Below are 16,764 nucleotides of genomic sequence, written 5' to 3' on the forward strand. Positions count from 1 at the left end.
GCACGAGCTTTAAATCATGCTCGTCTACTCCGACTGCGATTTTAATTTATGTGTCACGGACGGTATAGTAAATTTTGTTTGAATAATTAAAGTTGAACAGATGCTAAAAGGCAATTAGTTTACAGGCCGCTGTACATGCTTAGAAATATTGCGATGTCTGTTAATAAATATGGTAAGTATTTTGCACATTGGCTTAGCAACTAATAAAATGTATATACGCTTAAAAAGTGTCGAATCTATTTTTTTTGCATAAAGATACCTAGATTCTAAGTGGCCACTGTCAACCACGGACATCTGTAATCAACCCCAGATAAGATTAGTGTACTACCTGCAATAGATGATTTGTAGCCCCTGGACGAAGTTGAAATGGCTCTGTTAAGTATGTTCTACATATGGGCAAAATATACTGAATGTAAATTGTATTACGGAAGAAAGTTATGCAAAAACATATACTTATTATAACATTTTTATGGTCATAATACATATTGAAAATGCATTACAAAGTACGTAAGACCAAACTTTAAAACTGGAAAATAAGGTGCGCTTCAAACCTATACGTCACTCCTTCATAACCAATGTACTTCGATCGATAATGTGTATTTGTCTATGTGTGTGTCCATGGCACCCACGACACAGGGAATCCTAGTGTGGGGCTGTGAGTGTAGAAAGCGATTTTTTTTTTTTTTTTTTTATAATGTACGTGTTCACCAATCTACCCTTCACATTAGAGCAGGCACCATACACCGTGTGGAAGGAAATGAGGCTTGAATCACACGGCTGATTTATTTCCCTAAAGCTTCTATGAATACCGTTCATTCATTCGATTCAGATGCCTGTTCGTGATTTTAAAATAGCTTCTATTTTCCAAGGTCTATAAATTATGCGGCCTTATTTTGGCAAAGAAATAGTGAAGACAAAATTGCTTGGTCTAATATTTTTACGGAGGAAAATTATTTAAATTTGAAAATAAGTCTTTGTCAAACATGTTACAATAAGTAATTTTTCTGAACAAGACTCGACGTTTAGATTTGTCGTCAAATTTAGTTATTTATGTTCTTAAATCTAATGTTGGTAGCCTCAAAAACATCAAGGAGAAATGGCCCAGGGATTTAATCCAGAAGATCGACAGCAACGTCTTCTTGCGAAGTTTGCTGGGTCGCCAATAGCACAGTGGAGCCTTGTGGCCAGGGAATACTAACCAAAAAGTGGTACTACAGCTATCAAATTGACGTTGCCAAACCGTCGCCAGGTGAGATGCTTATCTGTTTGAATACATTTGCTGGCGACGTTACCAGCTTGTCCCAGACTTTGGCCTAATGGGGGAGCTTTATGTTGAAGAATTTACTTTATAGGACGGATGAGTGAATTATTATTAGTTACAAATGTATTATTATTAAAAAGAAGACTACATCTGAAGCAAGCTTTACTTCATTAATTTCCTAAGGATGTACAGGTTCTATTAAATGTGAATGCTGTTGGCATTTACCACTAAAGGTCACTTTGAGACAAGATTAGTCAAAGCCTATATCATTTTAATGGCATATCATTCATCCATTACAGTCCCCTTCTAGGTCTTCTAAGAACTGAAATTTAAGATGAATCATAGAAAGATTAAGGCCATATAACCGACTTCGTATCGAGAATATTCAGTACTGTGACCAAGTGTGAATTTTGTAACGAGATTTCACATATCGTCGATCGTATTACGGAGTCCTCTGAGGCATGTAGGTGCCTTAGGTTCTTTTCCTTTGCCGCTAAAACTATTAGTAATATTATTTCGAAATATCCTTAGACTTTCAAGAAGGGAGATAAAGTCATACTAATATACTTATGACTTTTACTCGCAATTTATGAAATTGAGGGAGCAAACGAGGCATCTGCCTGAAACCTACTATAAGAATAATATTTCATAGATATGACAATTAATCTAAAACAAACTATCTGAGTTTTATCAAAGGATTCTTTAGAATGCATTATCCCGTTAAGGATTAACGCTCGGTATTAAAAATAAATCTATTCTTTTTTACCTATTAAAATCGTAATTTAAAAATGTGTAATATGCAAAAAATGTCAAATGTCGATCTATGGTTGGCAATACGCTGGATTGTTTATTAATACTGGCCGCAAGTCGAAACGCCTTGCGTAAGTACCACAACCTTCTACTTAAATAAAATAAAACACTTGATAAACCAACCAAGACTCTCTTTCATTGCCAACGACGGAAATAGTTCTATACAAGTAGAGGAAGCTTATTATATACACCAAGGTCCCAAGAATCAGGGTGAAAGTGAGTTCTTTGAAAGCTAGACCTTTGAGATTTAATTGCAGTAAGTATAAGGTTACATCATTAAAAGTTCAAGTACGGCCGTTTTGTTTTAACATTATAAAGTAAAATAAAGGATATAAAGTATAACGGCAACTTTATATCCTGTCTTTCATAACTTTACTCAACATTTTATGTAAGTTATAGTTTACGAAAGTTTTAGTAGGAAGGTATCTTTTACAGAGCGGAGAACTTGCCGAGTTGTAGCCGTTTCATTTTAATACCCTTATTATTCTGTTCCTTAAACTAAGTATACGTTATATTATTTAAACCAAGTATAAAGTAAGTTCTGGAAATCGCAAGATTTTTCTTTTTTTGGTTTGGATTAACTCAACTTCTTTGTAATGTCAATCTAAATTAATATATTGACGTAACAGACGAAATATGTTCGAAATATTAAAAAAAAAAACATAAATTAATATTTACGGCCAGATTTTAAACGAATGTAAAAAGTTTGTAAACTAATTCATTCTATATTTTAAAACATGCTTCTTCTGAAATTAGCAAATTTTAATAGACGATATTTTATAAACCAAAAAAATAAATAAAATTAAATTAGTAAAATTTTAATCGCTTACCAATAGTTACAGATACGAATAGAAACAGATTAAAAATGACAGCGTGTCAAAAGAAGAACTGTATCTATGAATTTCGAGATCATTCCAGTGAATAGCTACCGTGAGTACCGTGACTGAGCAACTTAACCCTCTAGGAGTAATCTGTAGATGGGTTCACATTGTACCGTTCAAGTACACATTAAACTCGCATTTCTGCATTCGAGCAAATGATGATGTTCACTGAATGTTGCACGGCGCAATGCACGATTCTCGTAATTTAAGTTTATGAGTGCGTGTACCGTAAAGGGTGGAGATATTTTTCTACATATTTTTTATTTAATAGGAGAGATGGGCACAAGGCCTTTAAAGTTAAGTAGCCACTACAGCCTGTAATCAATAAGAAAGAAATGAAGCGTGCATAGCTCGGCGTTTTTTATAGAAACTAATCGATGGTTAAGTCGTGTTAGGCATAGCTAACATTAAATGGGTTAATACATACGAATTCTTATGTTTTAAGCTTTCCTTAATCGTTACCCATGTGCAGCAAATAGGTTCGAGTTAATCAACAACCACCATTGTTGGGCTTATCTACTCTTGGGTCAGTTTTAGGTTGCAGTGAATGTATACCACTTTCTGCTTACGATGCGATAGTCGAAATATAATCTTTGATTGTCAAAACATAGGATACATTGATTTTTTATACCCGGTGCTACTAAAAGTACCTATATTTGAATTCTAAGATTATTAATGACAGTCTAACTGAATATTTCGAATCGCTCCCTAGATATCTCGCCTACATTCCTCGCGATCCAGTTCGCCACAAGTAGAGCTAAACGTGCACAAACGATATACTTTCTCCTAAACGCTGACGGTAATGGTCGTCTTATTGTCGCTACGTTGGAATAGATTTCTTTGGTTCTTCTATTACTTATTGATTTACATAAATCTTCTGTATAATTTAATTTGAAATAATGTATGATTTTAGGATTGTAGTCTAAATCTTTCTTATTCTGAGAGCAGATCCGTGTCTAGCAGTAGTACAATAAAATGTTGATGATTTAGATGATGTGGATACTTAAATAAGTAAACAACACTGTGGTCACTCTCACTACCCTTATTTAAAGTAAGAAACTCTGCAATCCTCTCAGCTGCGGAGGCAGCGGAAAGGCTTTGTTCCGACATAACCTCTTCGCTGCGCTCAGAAGTCCGCTCCTAACGGTTATAACCCCACGGTGTTCCTCTGGACGCCCTTTGCCGGAACCACAGGTACGTTTATACTAATAGTCGGCAGCGGTCCCGACGGCACAGTCACTATCCTAACCCAAGAGGAAAAACCAGTATAGTTCAACCGGGAAGGTCACTACCGTCACTTTATTTCTATTATGAGGCAATTCTTGTTTTGGCAGAAGGGAGTGCGGTGATCCACTTGGTTCTCAGGAGTAGCAACGCCACTATTTAACACTTCTTAAGCTAGAAATAGATGTCGTCATGATATCTCTTCGGTCAATCCATCCTGACTTTACTTTTCAAATGTAGCCACTTGCCTGAATCTTAACTCTAAGTTATATTTAATATTTTGCCCAGATATAATATACTAGTTGACCCGGCAATTTTGTACCGCCTCAAAATCTATTTATCAAATACTAGTGGTGCCCGCGGCTTCGCCCGCATTTTAAAGAAATAATATGAGATGGAACGACAGTGGCCCCATCTAGCGAAAATTGGTCACACCAACTCTGGAAGCTTCGTGGGCTCATGAACAACAATGCTGCTAAAGATCATCACTTGATCAAATGCATAGTTTACGATTAAATCCTTACTAATATTGATTAAAATAATCGATTTTTTTGGTCCAAAAGATCGATTCTCTGAGTAATCGATCTTAGATCGCCACCGCTAGTTCCCGTGGGATTTCCGGGATAAAAACTATCCTATGTCCTTTCTCGGGTCTCGGACTATATTTGTACAAAATTTCATTAAAATCGAATCAGTGGTTTAGGCGTGAAGAAAAGACAACCAGACAGACAGACAGACAGACAGAGTTACTTTCGGATTTATAATATTAGTAAGGATATTTCATATACAATATAGCCTATGTTACTCGTGCATAATGTAGTTTTCGAATGGTGAAAGAATTTTTAAAATCGGTCCAGTAGTTTTTGAGCCAGCATTACAAACAAACAAACAAACAAAGTTTCCTCTTTAAAATATTAGTGTATATTATGTGTAAACTTACTTTTCAACACGATGTTTATAATACTCGAAGGGTTCAGTTGGTATGTTCAGTTAATATTTAAGTGAGGCTAATAGGTCGGTAATGCGTATTATTTATTACTGAGGGTAAAGGCCAGATTTTGTCTTGTCTTAAAACTTTGCCTTTGTAATATTAGTAGGCATTCAAATCTCGTAAACAAATTAATGTCCCACTGCTGGATACGAATCTCCTCTGAGTCAAAGCGGATTTAGGTTATAATTCACATAATAGTAGACATTACAAATATGTATTTATATATATATTTATATATATAATGTATATATATATTGTAACTTTTTAAAGAACTCTTACGCTGTTTGTCCACTGACCACCGATACCAAGCCGATACCGATAATTAATGACGGCGCCGAAGTAGCGTATATACATTTACTATAGCTTGTCCACCGAACGTCCGTCACCCGAGCACCGTCATCCCGGCAGCCGATATTCCGAGTACATCGGCGTGACCGCTAGATCAGCACCGAGTTTTTGACGGACCCATGTGCCGGCAATGTAAAACACATTGGAACTTGTCCATACACTTCCGTCACACGAGTGACAACTGGAACAAAATAAACCGCCGATATAGATCGCAGTGACAAACTATCGCCGTCACGACATAATTAAAATCGGCCCGAAATAATCTCATTCTCGGTATCGGCTCGGTGACGGTGTTCTTTACGAATTTTTTTCCTCGTCGCTATGGCAACTGACAAATTATATCAAATACACACAAAGTTTTGAAAAATTACAGATTAGCAATCAAACTCAAATATTTCAGCATATTTACGAATTTATTAATATTGAATACTAAGTACAATGCCTCAAGTCGTTATTGTACATTCTAAGCAAACTTTTACCTCAAAGCATAGATTAGTAAAGATACTTCGCCGCCTTGAAATTGAATGACGCCACAAACGGCTTATTTGTAAGTTCTTTTTTTGAATTCTAGACAAATAAAAGCATTTTTAGAGAAAATTTACGAATAAATAACTAATACTGCGTAATTTATATAATAAATAAATAATTATATCAAATATTTTAGGGACATTTTAGCACGGACAGGTGGCAAAACTTTTTTACGCAACTATTTCAATTGTCAAAACTGGTTACGTTTTCTTGTTAGGAGTGAGTCATCTGTACTAATCTATGCCTTAAAGGGGTAGAGGAGAAAAATATAGTCTAGTTTATATACATAAAAAACAATATAAAATTAGGTGATTTAAAAATGATAACGTTGAAAATATCAAATGGGGTGAAGACAGACAAAATGTTAGTGGATAAATGTCAGACTAACCCTAAGCATTTATAAGTATACGGACTGCAACAGACAACTCGTTACCCATTCATTAGAGTTTAAACATTAATTTCGATTCTAAAGCGTTGCTGCCCAAGGGTTTACTGTAGCTTCACGTGAAGTAAACCCAGTAATTACTACGAGAAGACATTGCGTCTTAATTTATTGGAGGGATTTGCACCTGGCGCTTGAGACTCCATTTTCGAAGTGACCGAGAACTGCAGTAGTTAGCAATGAACTACCTTTTGAACGATATTCCTTTGTGTAGTACATTTTGGTAAATAGATTTATTTTTAAATTGGCACATATAGAGCTATTTAAAGATTTTAAGGGTATATAAATGTTTAGTAAATAGTAAATAAAATTGTGTAGCCATATTGTAATTTTAAATTGTATTGCGCTTTATCGCCTTCGCTCTGTTATTCGCTCGGTAATCTTTATGTGCTTTAGACATTTTAGTCATTTGGCGTTTTGCGCGCGTTTGTTATTTTGATTTTATGCGAATTCGCATAAAATTATAAAGATGATATAATTAAAAACTCCGCTTGTTGTGTCGCTAGCTTGTTAGAAAAGTAGTGATTACTTAAAAAACAAAAACGCTTAATGATAGCATTGTTACTCTCACAATTTAGACGTATCCAATGACACGTCAAACCGTTTAGGCTGGAGGGAATTCAAAGAATGATATACAGGGTGAATTTTTCAAATAGGCCTTTAGGGCCAAATCTGAAACTATAAGAATTAGCGAAAAATGCAGAAAGGAGTTACGAATACGTGAAATAATATAGAGAGTGTATTTTTTTTCATAATGAACTCGTTCGATACCCGGGTAGGGAAAATGATATTTTTAAAAAGTAATACAGTTTTAGTTGTTATCAAAATCGGCCTCGTAACACCTTTCACCATTTTTGTTAATCCTTATAGTATCGGATTTGGTCCAGAAAGCCCGTTTGAAAAATTCACTCTTCATACGCTCGAAAAGGTTACCCTCTACAATTTCACATTATATCTTCCTATATATTCTATGCGAAACTATGCTCTAAATTAATAGTTAACATGGTCTCATATACATACGTGTACACGAATTTGGTACAGATTCAAGCCACATAAGATCGTATAGTTACGCTGTTAGGCGAATATTAATCTTGTTAGCTAAGATGGGACGATCCACAAAGTCATATTATATAGTCCGGTATATTTCTATGTAAATTGTAAATAAATTGACACATGAATTCTATTATAAATTGATCCGAGTTCAAATCCTATTACAGGCTCTTATAGGTTGGCGAAAAAGGTATTTTGACGAAAATGTATGAATTTATGAATGTCTGGATGTATGTGGCTTTGGTACGTGTTAGAGCCCAAACCGCTCGATGGACGTTAACATTATATGGTATTTGTTTCATCTAAAATAATTCGGCAGTTTATTATTTTTAAGAACACGGGATCTTGGTTTTACTTTTGCAATTTATACTTTCACTTCATTACAATATTCGCTAAAAGACAACTTTAAACTTCAAAATCAAATCACAATTCACAAGGCACAGAAGTTTGCGTGTAAGTAATAAAAGTTACACATTGTTTTGTGTCCAACATTCAATGGTTTGGTGGGCCAAAATTCGCGGAATTTGCCGTTTGCCATTTGCGTTCCCTTTACATTCTGTGCACGTATCGTTCAGAGGCTGTCATACGTTTTGTGTATCAGGGTTGCCATTTTTTTTTTTTTTTTATTCAGCTATGCATCTGCATTGTATTCAGATAGTAGAACTAGTATGGTTTGACCGGAAAGAAAAGATAAGTGGCTACTGCCGCCCATGGAAATCTGTAATGAACCCTAGGTAGGTTAGATATTACTGCCTGAGGTCGGATGTGCCGCTAGCCTTAAGTATTAAGCTGGAACGCCTCGGAAAAGTATATCTCCCCTACCACACCCTTCACACCAGAACACAGCAGCGCTTAACACTGTTAATAGGTAGAAATAGTTGTGGCGCTGGTGCCGCCGGAGTTGAACCACAAAGGTTTCTACCACCTTCAAAAATCGGTCAAACCGTCTGGGCTGCAGGGGATACTAAGTATGCCAAATAATGAGACCTTCTTATACACACGCTCGAAAAATTACTTTCAGCAATCTGTAGGACTACCATGAGTTTACAAAAGTATTACTCGCTAGCGACTGCGTAAAATAAATGTATGAAAAATTGTACAGCGCCTCTGGTGGTTACTCGTAGAACTAAAATCCGTAGTGACGTAACTCGATACGTAAAAAACCTATCGAAATCAAATCGCTAGCGAATGTCATTATGATCTATTGCTATACAAATTCGGTCCCATGAGTCATTAATTTGACAGACGTTGTCAAGAAATACCGTAACGATAGTAGTTATGTTATTCACTAGCAAAATGACAATAGTTTTCTATTTATCATTTCTATAGTGGCGTTTCTATGCCAACTCATGGTAATGCTACTGGTAAAAAAGTTAAGTTTTGTATCGTCTTAAAACATCTAGCATGAAGTGTCGGGTACATATGACAGGTGCCAACAATATGTGTTTTATCAAACGCGAGCCAAATCTTAATTGGAAAGTTTGCGATCGTATTTCATATTTTATGAAATTTTATTGGTGCCAGAGTCTTTCGCTGACTAAGCTATTATGGCTGAAGACAAGTTATTTTGTTATTTAGATAAATGCAAAACAAAAGTGTTTTGGCCTGCATTCAACATATATTCTAAATTTTGTATGTTTGATGTATGGTAATTTAAAATAGCGAGAACGTTTGATTTACCTTGACTTATCAAGGATTTTTCTATGATAGACATCAGATCGTCCGGATAGGCAGATATATAAACTTCAAGCTCCAATAATTACGGGTTAATTGTTATTAATGCTGAAGTTAAGTGAAGAATACATTTTTATTTTGGTATTAAAGTGGTTTATAGGGTATGATTAGAAGTAACAAAAGTATACGGCCTAGTTAATGAAGTGGCAACTAATACAATTTTCCACTGATTATAAGTGCGGTAAAAATTGAGGTAAGTAAGATTTCTGTTTGGATTAAATAGAAACGCATATTAGTATTTCCTACACCCTTTTAAGTTGCAGTTATATTTTTAATTCCCCGCCAACGCCCTAATTAGTCAGATTAAGTGCTTTACTAATACTGCTAAATACTATAATTATGTTATAAATATGGTTTGTAATCACAAACTTTTACTTTTTTAAGGCAGTGATAGCCTAGTGGTTAAGAAACTCGGTCTCTCGATCGAGGGGTCCGAGGTTCAAATCCCAGGTACGCACCTCTGATTTTTCATAGTTATGTGCGTATTAGAAATTAATTATCACTTGCTAAACGGTGAAGGAAAACATCGTGAGGAAACCTGCATACCTGAGAGATTTATAAAAAAAAAAAAGAAATCTCGAAGGTATGATGAAGTCTACCAATACGCACTTGGCCAGCGCGGTGGACTATGGCTTTAGACCCACCAGTTGAAACTGTGCGAAGTTTATTAGTGTGACAGTTATTAAATAGGACGCGTCTATACAAAACGATGATGTAATAACATCTGTCACTGGTCAAGTATTTTGTTTACACTAAGATAGAGGCTATTTGCGACCATTTTGAGTTCCCACTCAGAACGAATTGGACGGAAGCTAAAATTGGTAGCGTCACAGGGTCACTTTGAATAGCTAATAGACCCCGGAATTTGCTAAATTTATATGCAACTAGGCGTGGATGACACGTACTTGTATTCGTAAGAAGAATCTACAGAATTTGAAATGTAGAATGTAGTAATTTTAAAAGTTGTTTAGAATTACTACATTCTTCTTCTAAATTTGATGGTATAAATGTTTATAAGTTTAAGTGTTATTTGTTGTGTACATGTTGTTGTTGTTTGAGTGAGTTTTTATACAAAATTTCTCCTAGATGACTCAATTGGAATTGATCAGAAGTAAATAAGTAGAACTAGAGAAATGTATTAAAAACAAATCGGTCTGCTGTCTAAATTGTGGAAGTGAGTACAAAATAGGTATAGCTTTTATACTCACACAATTAAGACGAACACAACAACACCACATAATTCATATGAAATCCGTCAAGGCGTTCGGGCTGCAGAACGTGCCAAGGAATGAGAGCACATTTTCACGAAAGTTACCTCCGCAATCGGGAAAATTAGGCTCCTGGTCTTAGAGAAGATCCGTAGGTGGTCCGTGGGAAAGGTATAGATTGATGATGGTGAAATAAAGCGATAGAATTTTTAATGAAGTTTTTCGAAAACATCAGAACTCAGTAGGTACATACTGATTCTACACGTGTAAGTGTATCCATAGTACGTACGTATCCATAGTACGTACTATGGAAAGAAATTGTACTTGCACAAAAATATGAAAATTATATAGATATATGCACAGCACATAAAATAGTGTGATCAATAAAATTCTATTAGAATAATTGAAGCAGATAGAATTAAATTTTGTTAGAGCAAATTAGTTTCGCTAAATTAATTGGAACGAATTGAAAATAAGTTAAATTTGTTCGCAATGTCACGCCATATCTAACTTTGGATATCTAATATAGAGTAATATAGAATCTAAATGGACTATATATACTATATTGCATCCATCCATCACATGGTCATCATCATCATCATCAACCCGTCACTCTCTCACTGCTGGGCATGGGTCTCCTCTCAGAATAAGAGGGATTAGACCGTAGTCCACCGCGCTGCCCAAGTGCGTATTGGTAGACTTCACACACCTTTGGGATTTGAACCTCGGACCGAGATCTCGATCTCGACTCGACTCGATCGAGAGGCCGAGTTTCTTAACCACTAGGCCATCACTGCCACACATCACATAGTATTTTTATATTATTAGAATAGCAGACGGGCATGTAGACCATCTGGTAATGACTACTACCGCCCATGGACACTTGTATTCAACCCCAGAAAAGACTAGATTCCATCCTGATGTTGGCCACAGATGCGTCGCTACTTCTGTGGACTAAGCTGGAATGCCTCGGAATAGTATGTCTTCTTTACTACACTCTTAAAACCAAAGTCCGGAACACAGCGCTTAACACTACGGGTGGTCGTAGCGGTGGTGCCGCCGAAGTTGACTGTTGAACCACAGAGGGTCTTACCATCTTGTAACGTTACACGCAAACTAGACATCCAAATTTGACTCTCATTAAAAGACGTTTCTCTTAAAAATTAATAAAACTCGGTTATTCTCGAAGGCACTAATTGATTCAAGTTAAAATTGGTCGCGAGGTCACTCTGAAAATATTTAACAGACCCCGAAGTTTATGCAACGGCGGTTATAGTAGGCGTGATTGCATAAGATATGAGTAATTTTTATAAAATGATAAAATTACTTATAACAATTGAAAGAGATTAGGTAATTGGTTGTATAGTGAGGTATGCGAATGTTTTGTTAAGGTAAAAATAAAGTCAAATTCATTAAACACAGTCAATTTGTACACCCACAGGTACTTTTAAAACATTTTGAGTCCAAAGCATACATTTATAAATTTTCGAAGCCTTGTGATGCTTAAAACAGCAATCCAATGACTCTTTGCAAGATCTCGTTGCAGATAGTCCTACTTTAGGTTGGCCACAATTTCTACCTCTACCGCTACCTCTGAAAACTGTGACTATGTTACTACAATCTTCTTAAGAAGTTTGTTATTGATGATGCAAGTTAGAAATAGGTGCAGCGGTGGTGTCGCCGTAAATCAACAGTATTGTTGTTACAAATTCAATACTAGTACCTATCTTAAAGGTGGTCTTTTAAAATAGATATACATTATACATATTTTAAGCAAATTTTAATAGACAGTCAATTTACCTATACAGGGACGTATTCCATGTAACACTCAGAGATAACCACGAGTAATCACTCTGTCTACGTGACAAGTTGCACGGCTTAAGTGGATGCTTGTTACTCATAAGTAATCGTGAGGTTCAGACTAAAGACCTCATGTAAACCTCATAAAGGATTAATGTCTTCAGTTTACGATACAGAAGTAGTTAAGGGGCATACAATCCACCTGATGATAATTGACTTCTAGTAAAACCCAGGGGGAAATATATATGTAAGGGAGAGATACATTTCCGATGCATTCCAGCTTGGTCTTCAGTGATAGCGGTACATCTGTGGCCCACCTCAGGTAGGAATGTAATCTTATCTGGGGTTGATTACAGATGTCTATGGGTGGGAGTAGCTACCTACCATCAGGTGGACTGCGATCGGGTGCAGATGCGTTTTCACTCCTACTAAAAAGGCCTCATGTGTTAAGAGCACTTTACACGCTTTTACGGTATGTCCGAGGCACATAAATGAGGCTATTTTAGACCTCAGGTATCATTACCACATTCTTCAAATCAGAACACAGCAGCGTGAAAGACTGGTATTATAAGGCAGAAATAGGCGTAGAGATGGTGTCTCCATAGTCAAACAACGAAAGCTTTTACCAACTTACGAACTATAAAAAATATGTACATATATGTATGTATATTGTATATGTAATTTGGCCTTCGACTTCATCGTCGGATCGTGGGTTCGTGCCCACGCGATGTTTTGTAGACTAAAGACACCTCACACCCACACGTACAACTTGTGAGTAAAGAATAAAACTTGATTCTGTCATTTGTGTGAGTTACTCAGTGAGTATACTAGCTATGCTCGCGGTTTCACTCGCGATTGTAATTAGTGTTCATAGTATCGTACCCACTCTTTCTAACCCAACCTAAACTAACCTAACCCTGCTCCCACGCCTTATTGGCTCCACTCTCTCTACGTATAAAGATGTATTAACCAGTTCCATTGACCTATAGCAGCACATATTACAGAGGGGTCAAGCTGATTCTCAAGTTGTACATAACCGTCACCAAAGGTGTTACCAACGTATCGGATTTAAAGCAGAGCTCTTTTAGAACTTTTTTTAAGAACTCCAAGACATCGTTTGTAAATCGTTTTTTTTAACTGCGTTTAGCCAAAGGACCATGACCATATCCTTTGCTATGTAGTACCATCTACGTATATTACTATGACTAAAGCGCACATAAGCAAATAATTGTCTGTTAATTAGAATCAACATTTAAATATCAATTGCAGACGTATGAATAATATGACCCTATATGTTTTCCAGGCCATACATTGTATCGTATGTAAATATTATGACGTATTGTATTCATAAGTCCCCTACTATGGCCCACTTTTGAGTTACAAATGAGTATAGCCCTCTGGGTAGCAACATATTTTAGATATACTGTCCTATTGCTGGGCACGGGTCTCCTCTCAGAATGAGAAGGATTAGGCCGTGGTCTACCGCGCTGGTCAAATAATTACAAGTATTAATTTATAATTTATTTGTATGTACTATTACTTTTAGGTTCTCGTTTTGTATTGGCTTATTATATTTTAAATTATTTTAACAATTGCCTATCGATACATTTTACTTTTAAGGTTTTACGACCATTATTTCAATGCAATAATATAATATGATGTGATGTTGGCAATATTTTATTAAATAAAAAAATGTTTTGGTTTACATATTTCAAATACGAAAATTCGTAGTAGTAGCCTCTGCTAATAAACAGACGAATCAGGTGTCGAGTTGGCGAGTGTCAATAATTGTGTTGCTACTGCGGGCTTTTGGACACATGTGGGTCAATTCAACCATTATTTTAAACTCACGGATTAAGTATTCAACATCATCCCACCCATTACTGTCCTGCTGGGTACGGGTCTCCTCTCAGAATGAGAAGGATTAAGCCATGGTCCATCGCGCTGGCTAAGTGTGGATTGGTAAACTTGACATACTTTTGAAAATTTAAGAGTAACCAGGTATGCAGGTTTCCTCACGCTGTTTTCCTTTGCCGTTTAAACAAGCGAAAATTAATTTATTAATATGCACATTGAAAAATCAGAGGTGCATGCCTGGGATTTGATCTTCGGATCCCTCGATAAAGAGTTATTAACCGCAGGCTATCACTGCTTAAATATTCTACCCAAACCAAAAACCCAAGTGATTTTTGAGGTAATAGATGAAGGAACACGTGTTAGCTCAGATTTTAAGTAGTTACTACTAGTTTGGGTATTTTTCAGTTATGTTATTAGATTAGATCGACCATAAGGCTTCTAATAAAGTTTAACGACTGTTATCCAATGTTATCAATGTGGACCGACCGATCCGTTATTAATAATCAATTAACCCAATTTATTGCCTATCAAATATCGAAATTACAGTGTCCAGTATGTTTCAAGGTGATAGAACCCTCTGTGGTTCGACTCCGGTGGTACCACCATCAAACCTATTTGTGTCTAATCACAACAGTGTTAGGCGCTGCTGTGTTCTGGTTTGGTGGGTGTGGTAAGGGAGACATACTTTTCTGAGGCGTTCTAGCTTAGTTCTCAGGGGTAGCGACGTATCTTTGGTCGACCTCAGGTAAGAATATCTAATCCTATCTCGGGTTGATTACAGATGTCTACGCGCGGCAAAAGCCACTTGCTATCAGGTGTACTGCATGGTCGTCCGCTAATCCTATATTATAAAACAATTAAGAAAGTCTCAAATGGTCAGCTACGGATGTGCCGCGACGCTGGGAACTATGCTGGAATGCCTCGGAAAAGTATATCTCCTTACCACACCTTAACTTTAGCATATCTGCTGGGGGCTACACAAGCCCAAACTACGAATCTTTGAACTTATTATAGGCATCCGTCAATACTAAAGAATAAGAAACCTATTGTCCGCCGTATTTGGGTCAGTTAAATCATTCCTATCAATAGTTACTCGTGAAATGACAGAGCGTTTCGGTGAATTCGTAATTGGTTGCTGGAATTGATTACTACGGTACGCGGTAGAACAACATATCAGCTTGTTTACATTTAATGTAAATAGTTAATACACACGGTAACCTATTGAGTTATCCTGTGTGAATTGTTGTGTTATAATAAGAATAGAAAATTGTATTTGATACATTTGTGCAAACGTGTTTAGTCTCATGTAGTTTAAGAATTACCATATGGGTTCTTTCTGTCGGCGAGTTCCGGGTTCGATCCTCGACTAGGCAGACATCTGAATGATGAAATAGTTTTCTTTAAAGGTCTGTGTTTGTGTACAGTAAACAATCTCTGGATGTTAATTGACCCCAATTAGAAGTTAGAACTATGCATGTAAAAATATATGACCGGATAGTATAAATATATCATCATCTATATCTGGATTTGATTTAATTTGCATTGCATCTGATATAGCCAAATAACATTGGCTATATAAAAACTAAGTTTTGTCCCTGAAAAATGTCTCGCCGAAAACTTTTCTGCTCAAGAATTCTATTACAAAAGTGACGTCATGAATATTATACAACTATGTACCATTTTATGTTTTACCTTCAAGCATCATGCTTTAATACAAACTTCTTATGCAAATGTCTCTTACCGATATGAAAGATACACATTATCAATTGATATACCCTCGACAATGGACCTAACTATTTCTAAAGGGCCCTTGTAAGCCCACGTTCCTTTCGCTCTCTGCTTAAATTTTCTATTGAGAGATTACAAAGAGTATCGATATGTATGATATAAAGCTATTACATCGCTATTCTTTATACAATACTATGTTATGTAATTTGATAGCTACGGGTGTTACCAGGTCAATATCGTGAATGGACCTCTGCAATTAATTTGAGTTTTTTTCTTCTTTACTTTGGGTAAGTTACTAAGGTAACATGGTAATCCCATGGACACCTGGAATCAACCCTACATAAGACAAGAATCCTATTTGAGGTCCGGCAATACCTATTAAAGTAGCTCCAGCTCCACATGTTCCATTAGGTTAAGTTTATCATTGTAGATAACATTTATATTTTTAAAATATGTTGTTATAGTTTCTTTCGTCGCTTCTTCTTATCGTTGTCGTCGTCGTTGCATAACGAAACACTTTGTGAAGTGGCGGTTGATATATTGACGTTTAATAGAGTTCTGTAAAGAATCTATTTTGAATAAAATATTTTTGATTTAATTGATCTAATAAAAATAACTTATGTACTTGTATGCTTTTTTTAATTAGAAAGGATACTGCTTCTTAGGTACTTAAACTTAAGCAGAATATGTGTTTACAATAGACTTGTTCCCGTCAAAGGTTAAACAATGATTTATTAATACAATTTATAGCATTTCACACTTAGACAATCAAAGTGTGTACTATTACTGATTAAATAATCAGTGAGCTCTTAAGAAGTCGCATAAACCATTACATTATTTGTCTCGCTTTGAATAAGGTACAAGATTTGTAACAGAATATTAAACGAGTCCATTAATGTTCT

At 36.0% G+C, this 16,764-nt stretch overlaps 1 protein-coding gene across 1 annotated transcript in view; it reads right to left on the minus strand.

Moving 5' to 3' along the window:
- The window catches only part of Lmpt (four and a half LIM domains protein limpet), a 202,172-nt gene that overhangs the window by 152,479 nt on the left and 32,929 nt on the right, over positions 1-16,764 (minus strand). The gene's annotated exons all lie outside the window — the stretch shown is intronic.

Source organism: Epargyreus clarus, unplaced genomic scaffold (genome assembly GCF_041222505.1).
Source record: "Epargyreus clarus isolate Ecla_fem2 unplaced genomic scaffold, WU_Ecla_fem_2.2 ptg000021l, whole genome shotgun sequence".
Lineage (NCBI taxonomy): Eukaryota > Metazoa > Arthropoda > Insecta > Lepidoptera > Hesperiidae > Epargyreus > Epargyreus clarus.